Source organism: Lactuca serriola, chromosome 4, assembly GCF_051521515.1.
Source record: "Lactuca serriola cultivar US96UC23 chromosome 4, Lser_US96UC23_V15, whole genome shotgun sequence".
Lineage (NCBI taxonomy): Eukaryota > Viridiplantae > Streptophyta > Magnoliopsida > Asterales > Asteraceae > Lactuca > Lactuca serriola.
This window is the reverse complement of record NC_136411.1, coordinates 72,400,914-72,407,236: the sequence shown is the minus strand read 5'-3', so window position 1 is coordinate 72,407,236 and position 6,323 is coordinate 72,400,914. Positions and strand designations below refer to the sequence as shown.

Below are 6,323 nucleotides of genomic sequence, written 5' to 3'. Positions count from 1 at the left end.
TTAAAAAGGGTATGTAAAAAAGAATAAATAATTGATTTAAAAAACATTTCAAGAAAAAAATAACGAAATAATGACTTAAAAGGATAATATATTTTTCTATTTCAAGAGCATCCTTCTTGGCCCATCCCTTTAACATATGGCGCAACAAGGTCCCCTTGTTCCTCCATATCACTCACAAGGTCCCCTTGTTCCTCTATATCACTCCCAAATGCTCCAAACCTCTTCCATTTAAGATTAAGAAAACTCGTTTCTTGAATGCTAGGACATGTCTTGAATCTAAAGATGTGTCATTGTATAGAAATCATTGAATAGATGTCTTAGATACGCCATCAACATGTCTTGATAGCAAATTACATGAATGGTCCTTATGGTTTAGGGTAAATTACACGAATGGGCCTTATGGTTTAGGGTAATTTGCGTGTTTGGTCCCTAACTTATTTTTTTTAACTCGGATGGTTTCTACTGTTTGTTTTTGTTACACGTTTGGTCCCTGTCTTACCTAACAAAACTATTTTTTATTGATTTTTTAATTTATTTAAATTAACACACACAACCCCATCCCTCTCACCTTATCTTACATGTCCCATCATTTTTCATATTTAAATAATAGTTTTTTTAGGTAAGACAGGGACCAAGTGCGTAACAAAAACAAACAGTAGAGACCAAGCGCGTAACAAAAACAAACATTAGGGACTTTCCGAGTTAAAAAAATAAGTTATGGACCAAACACGCAAATTACCCCAAACCATAGGGACCATTCGTGTAATTTACTCTTTTATATATACTAAATTAATTTGAAGAAAACTCATATTTATTTATTAAAAAAATAAAAATAAAGATACCATGTACATTATTTTCACTAAAAAAACTCATTTTTATTTATTAAAACACCACAATAACGATAATTTATATATATCATTTTCGGGTTTTTTTTTGTGTTATAGAACAACGCTATATATGACAAATCAACGCAGTTCCTCTTAAATTATATATGATAACTACACTCATTAAGATATCATTTGTATCATATATATATATATATATATATATATATATATATATATATATATATATATATATAGATTATATTAATTTATGTGTTATGGAACATAACTTAATCATATAATAAAGTAGCAAAATATTTCCTCTCTATAAATGTCAATCTAATTAATTTCTAGTTATGAGGGCAACCTAAAAAAGGTTTTGCTTTTAATTACAAGTTTATACTAATTTAGTTATGAGCTTAGACACCTTAATCCAATGATAATTAGAATCATTAAGATAACATCTAAATCATATATAAATGGTATTTGATTTTTGTATATAGAACAACTTTAACTTAGTTTGATCACTTTTAAAAGATAAAAATCACCCAATTGTCATTCTTTACACCTAAATCACTTCGTTTGTCCATCCAAGGCCTGAAATACGCTACATGCGACAAATCAATAGATGATATCTTAATGATTGTAGTTATCATCTACACTTTAAGAGTTACATTACTATCCTCTATTAATTTACATGGTAGTTAGCTACAATGATCTTTTGTATTATTCCATATTAGCCACAGAAGTTTCATGCTTTGCTATTTAGTCCTTATGCCTATTTAATATATATATATATATATATATATATATATATATATATATATATATATATATATATATATATTGTACGTGTGTGTGTTTCTCCATTATTTTATTGTTTGTTATGCCAATGCCCATGTCTTTTAATATTTGGCACTTTAAGTCCCACTATTTTGTATGTTTCAACATTTTGCCAAAATATTTTTTATAGTTTGACAATTTTAACCCCTAGTGTGTTGTAATTAGAGATTGTCCATGTTTATAAATATTTCTCATTTTAAGTCCCTTTGACCATTTGGCCTTCTTTTTGTCCTTTTTTTTTCATCTTACTACTTATATTTCATTACAAATTGGCCACACGTGTTTTAATATTTCTCACTTTCAGTCTCTTTGACCTTCATTTTGTCCCTTTTCCGTCTACCGATTTGTGCTTATGTTTCATTTTATCATCTTTTTCTCACCGTCATCGTTTGTGAATAGAACAAAATACATCTCATCGCCACAAAGGTGACTCGTGGTTCACCACGGGCCCACCCACTACTTGGTTATAAAAAACACATGTTAAACCGGTGTATATATCATTTTTAACACCCACTAGTTGGTTATAAAAACACATGTTAAACCGGTGAATATATCATTTTTAACATGTGTTTTTATAACAGATGTAGCTCTTAAATTTTATATGATAACTACAATCATTAAGATATCATATATATCCTAATGAAGGTAGCATATGGAAGTGTTAATTTGTCGTATGTAACGTTGTTCGATGACAAAAAAAAAACCCTAAAATGATATATATATATATATATATATATATATATATATATATATATATATATATATATATATATATATATATATGAGAAAGATATTTTCAGAACCCGATAACTAAATATGGAACATTGTATAAAAAAGGGATGATTGAGATGCAATGTGACGTTTTTGTAAATAATCAAAAAACTAAAGAGACGGGGGCATGTCAATTAAATGAGACAATGGTATTATTGGAAAAAAATATATAATTAAATTATATATAACATAAATTGTGAGGAGCCTTACCAACAATACATTTTTGATTTTTCCCTTTCAGATTTTTGCCACCAAAGGTTTCCACTTTCGGACTTTTGACACCTTATTTCCATTTGTTGACATTTACTACCTTATTTTCATTTGTTAACGTTTTAGTCCCTTTGTGAACAATTTATTTATGCTTATTCAGACTTTGGCCATAGTGGTTTGTGGCATTGACATTTTAGTCCCTCCACCGCCCATTACCCCCAATCAAATTTGCTGCTTCCTCCGTTTTTTTTTGTTCTAGATCCCTCCACTGCTATTCTCATCGCCTCTTTTTTCCTATATTTGTTCCTCGCTTCCCACCGCTTCTCATTGTTTTATGTTCCTCGCTTCCCACCGTCTTCTCTCTTCTATTCTCTTTGGTTCTTCCTCTATCCCATCGGATACTCACCACCATCAAGTCGTCGATTTCCCTGATGCTTCTTAAGTCATCAGACCAGTCACTACCAACTACGTCTTTCTATATAGGGTTCGTCCATGCTCTGGCGTAGCAAACTACATACGACGGTCGGATAGAGAAAAAGAAATATACAAATTTCAAGATTCATCTCTTTGCTATCTTCTTCCCAACTGTTAGTTTTTTTTTTCTCGACAGCTTAATTTTTCATGTAATTGTTGATTCCGTTCTTCATCTACTTATTTCCTTCACTTCTTTTTCTATTTAGTCAGTAGTAATCTGAATGTGGTGTTCATGTGTAGGATATGAAGGATATGTATGGCGTAGAGATAGGGGACGAGAACGATGGGGTGGAGGAATGTCATTCAAAACGTCGCCTCCGTTATGTTTGGTGGTTGATGACGTGAAGAAGGTGGTCTGGACTTGGGAAGATTGGTTTCAATTTTATTCTTGATCAGGTGCGATGGTGTCACCAAACTCGTACTCCAGGTATTCGATGAAAAGCCCGGTTGAAGTAGACAATGTTTAAAAACAACATTTTAACATTTTGACCTTCAGGTAATGATTGCTTCTGTTTTCTTGTCTCCAAACCCAAATTCAATTTCTCTCTTTTGTTCATCCACTTTCGCTCTTTTAGACATCTCAATTATATATTTATGATCCAAATAATAAAGATTGTTATTCTACTTTATATTTATTTCATGACTGTTTTTTCATTTAGCTTTAGTATCCTGAAATTGAAGGCCTAGAAGACCAAGACATCGATTTATGTCATCCTTTCAGCAGGTATGCCACGTATTCTTATTGTTTGGAAATTACAACTTCTTGTGTGATTTAGAAAGTACCCTAAAGGTGTTTGCTTCATATAGTGATGATAATGAAAGATATGGTGGTAAGCAAACAGTGAATTAAAATCACAATCGGAGGTTTTAGTGAAGATAGATAACAAAAATGGGGTTCCGTTGAGAGTCTTATATTACTTAAAGGATAAAAAATTGCTTTTTGTATAACCACATTCCTATTGATAGCTTTTGTGATCTTGTCCATGTTAACTACTTAACATCTTTCTCGCTGTATTTTCAATTATTTATTCATTTTTTTATTGATTTATTGTACAAAAAATGTACAACTATGTGAACCTTACACCAAAGAACGACTGCAGCAAATCCCTGCAAGTTGGACTTACTTTTGCTGGTGAATATATGGCTGGCTTTTGTATGCTATTGTGGCCTTGGAAGACAAATTGTAATAAATTTAAGCTATAAATTCTATTGGCATGTTGGTTTTAGGTTGCTAATTAATTTCACTTTTATGTTATTTAGGTTTTGTAACAGAATAAAAGATGTATCAAGATAAGTAGGTAGTTTGGAAGGCGGATATAGACCCAAATCTAGGTAAAACATGTTTTTTGTAACTAGATGAATGAGTTAAATGTGATTTTTTTAGTATAAATGTTGTATCAGTATCTAATTTTAGCAGTAAAAGTTGCAGAAAAAAATGTTTTGGTTTGGTTAATTAGATTATTGGATTAATGAATTTTGATGAGTAAAAGTTATAGCAGTATCTGTTCAAAATTTTTAATAAAAAAGATTTAACTTTTTTTTTTTTTTCTTTTCCATTTTAAATCAAATTGTTTTGAAGCCTACATCATTGCATACTTTTTTTTTAGTCTTTCATAACTTTAAATGTTAATACAAGCCTACATACTTGAATAATTTCATCAAGAATCTTAATATGATTTTTTTTTTTTTTTTTTTTTTTTGGGGGGGGGGGGGGGGGATGGTTTTAAATTACAGGTGAATCTATCATCCCTAGTTATATGTTAAATATGAGACCCATGCTCAGCAAGTTGGACTTACTTTTGCTGGTGAATATGTGGCTGGCTTTTGTATGCTATATAAAGAATCCATAATCCCACAAATGTTATCATGATCATACAAATCATTAAAAAGAGCTAGAGATCATAGTTTTATCCCGTTGCTATTTTCTAAGTAGTTTTGATGTAAGTTGTGCTCAACCATTTTTTTTTTGGCATTTTGTTTCAAGCATTGTTAAAAAGTCAATGAGATGAATGTAACGCGTACTTGGTTAACCAGAGAAAGTTCTATTCGATATTTTTTTAATGAGCATGAAGTTAACTAGCAAAAAGATACAAAAGGATGATGGCATACCGTTGCATGTCTTTTACTTTTTTTGAATTTAGGATTCTTATGTGACATGTCATACAAAATCTTTGAAATATGTTTAAGATGATATCAATATCAATATTAGATTAGATGTCGACAAAATATAAATGATATACGAATGGTGTCCAAATGTGATTAAAAAAAAAAGTAGAAACCAATGTTTTAAAAACCGATTTTTTAGTTGAACCGGTATAGTGACCGGTTTGACTGTCGGGTCAGCCGGTTTCTATAATTTTCATCTTTTTTTTATTATTATTTTTTTATTTATTTTCCTACACATACATACATATATAAATTATAAATCCATATATATTAAAATATACATAAAAATAAGTTGTAGATCAATCCAAATACATTAAAATAACACATAACTATAAGTTTTATTGTTTTACATCAATCTATATACGTCAAAAAGAAAATAAAGTATAATACCGAAACAACATATAGTTTTAGATGAATACAAACACATAAAAAAACTTTGTAACATTTACCATATGTTTTAATTTAGAGAAAACAAATTGATTTGAAAAAAATCATCAATGTTTATTATGCAAATAGTTAATTTTCATGTGTTTTTATTCGGCTTAACCGATTCAACCGCTTTATTTTGACTGATTCAGTCGGATTTTTCTAAAAACCGGCCGGTTCAATCCGGTTTGAAAATCAACGTAAAACCAGTGATAGTTGAACGCTCCCTCCCCTGGTTTTCAGTCCAATCGGTTCGACTAGCCTGTTTAAACCGGTTTTTAAAACATTGGTAGAAATCTCCCGACACATGCAAAGCATGGGTTTCATCCCTAGTTATATGTTAAATATGACTTTTTTAATCGATTAGATTAAAGTATACCAAAAGAGAATACAAAATGGAACCCCAATGTCACCTTCGATCTTCCCCAAGCCAACCTCTTCGATTCCAGCCACATTGTCTTCTTCGATTCTGGTGCCGGCGAGTCCACCTCCCCAGTCGACGTTGACGATTCACATCTTCAACACCTCATCTAGCTCGTTATGAGTTATCAGAGATTGTCGCTTGTAATTATCTCGCTCCCGTCCACTTGTAATTATCTCGTCCTTAAT

At 30.9% G+C, this 6,323-nt stretch overlaps 1 long non-coding RNA gene across 5 annotated transcripts; it reads left to right on the top strand.

The window, feature by feature from the left end:
* Positions 1 to 2,845: 2,845 nt before the first annotated feature.
* LOC145101857 (uncharacterized) lies at positions 2,846 to 5,177 on the top strand. 5 transcript variants are annotated; one of them, XR_013705907.1, is made up of 4 exons: positions 2,846 to 3,235; positions 3,363 to 4,305; positions 4,383 to 4,454; positions 4,857 to 5,177. It is a non-coding gene; the product is annotated as an uncharacterized LOC145101857 (long non-coding RNA). The 5 variants fall into 5 exon arrangements; XR_013705906.1 differs by having other exon boundaries at positions 3,363 to 4,454; XR_013705909.1 differs by lacking the exon at positions 4,857 to 5,177 and having other exon boundaries at positions 3,363 to 3,846; positions 3,930 to 4,512.
* Positions 5,178 to 6,323: the final 1,146 nt, after the last annotated feature.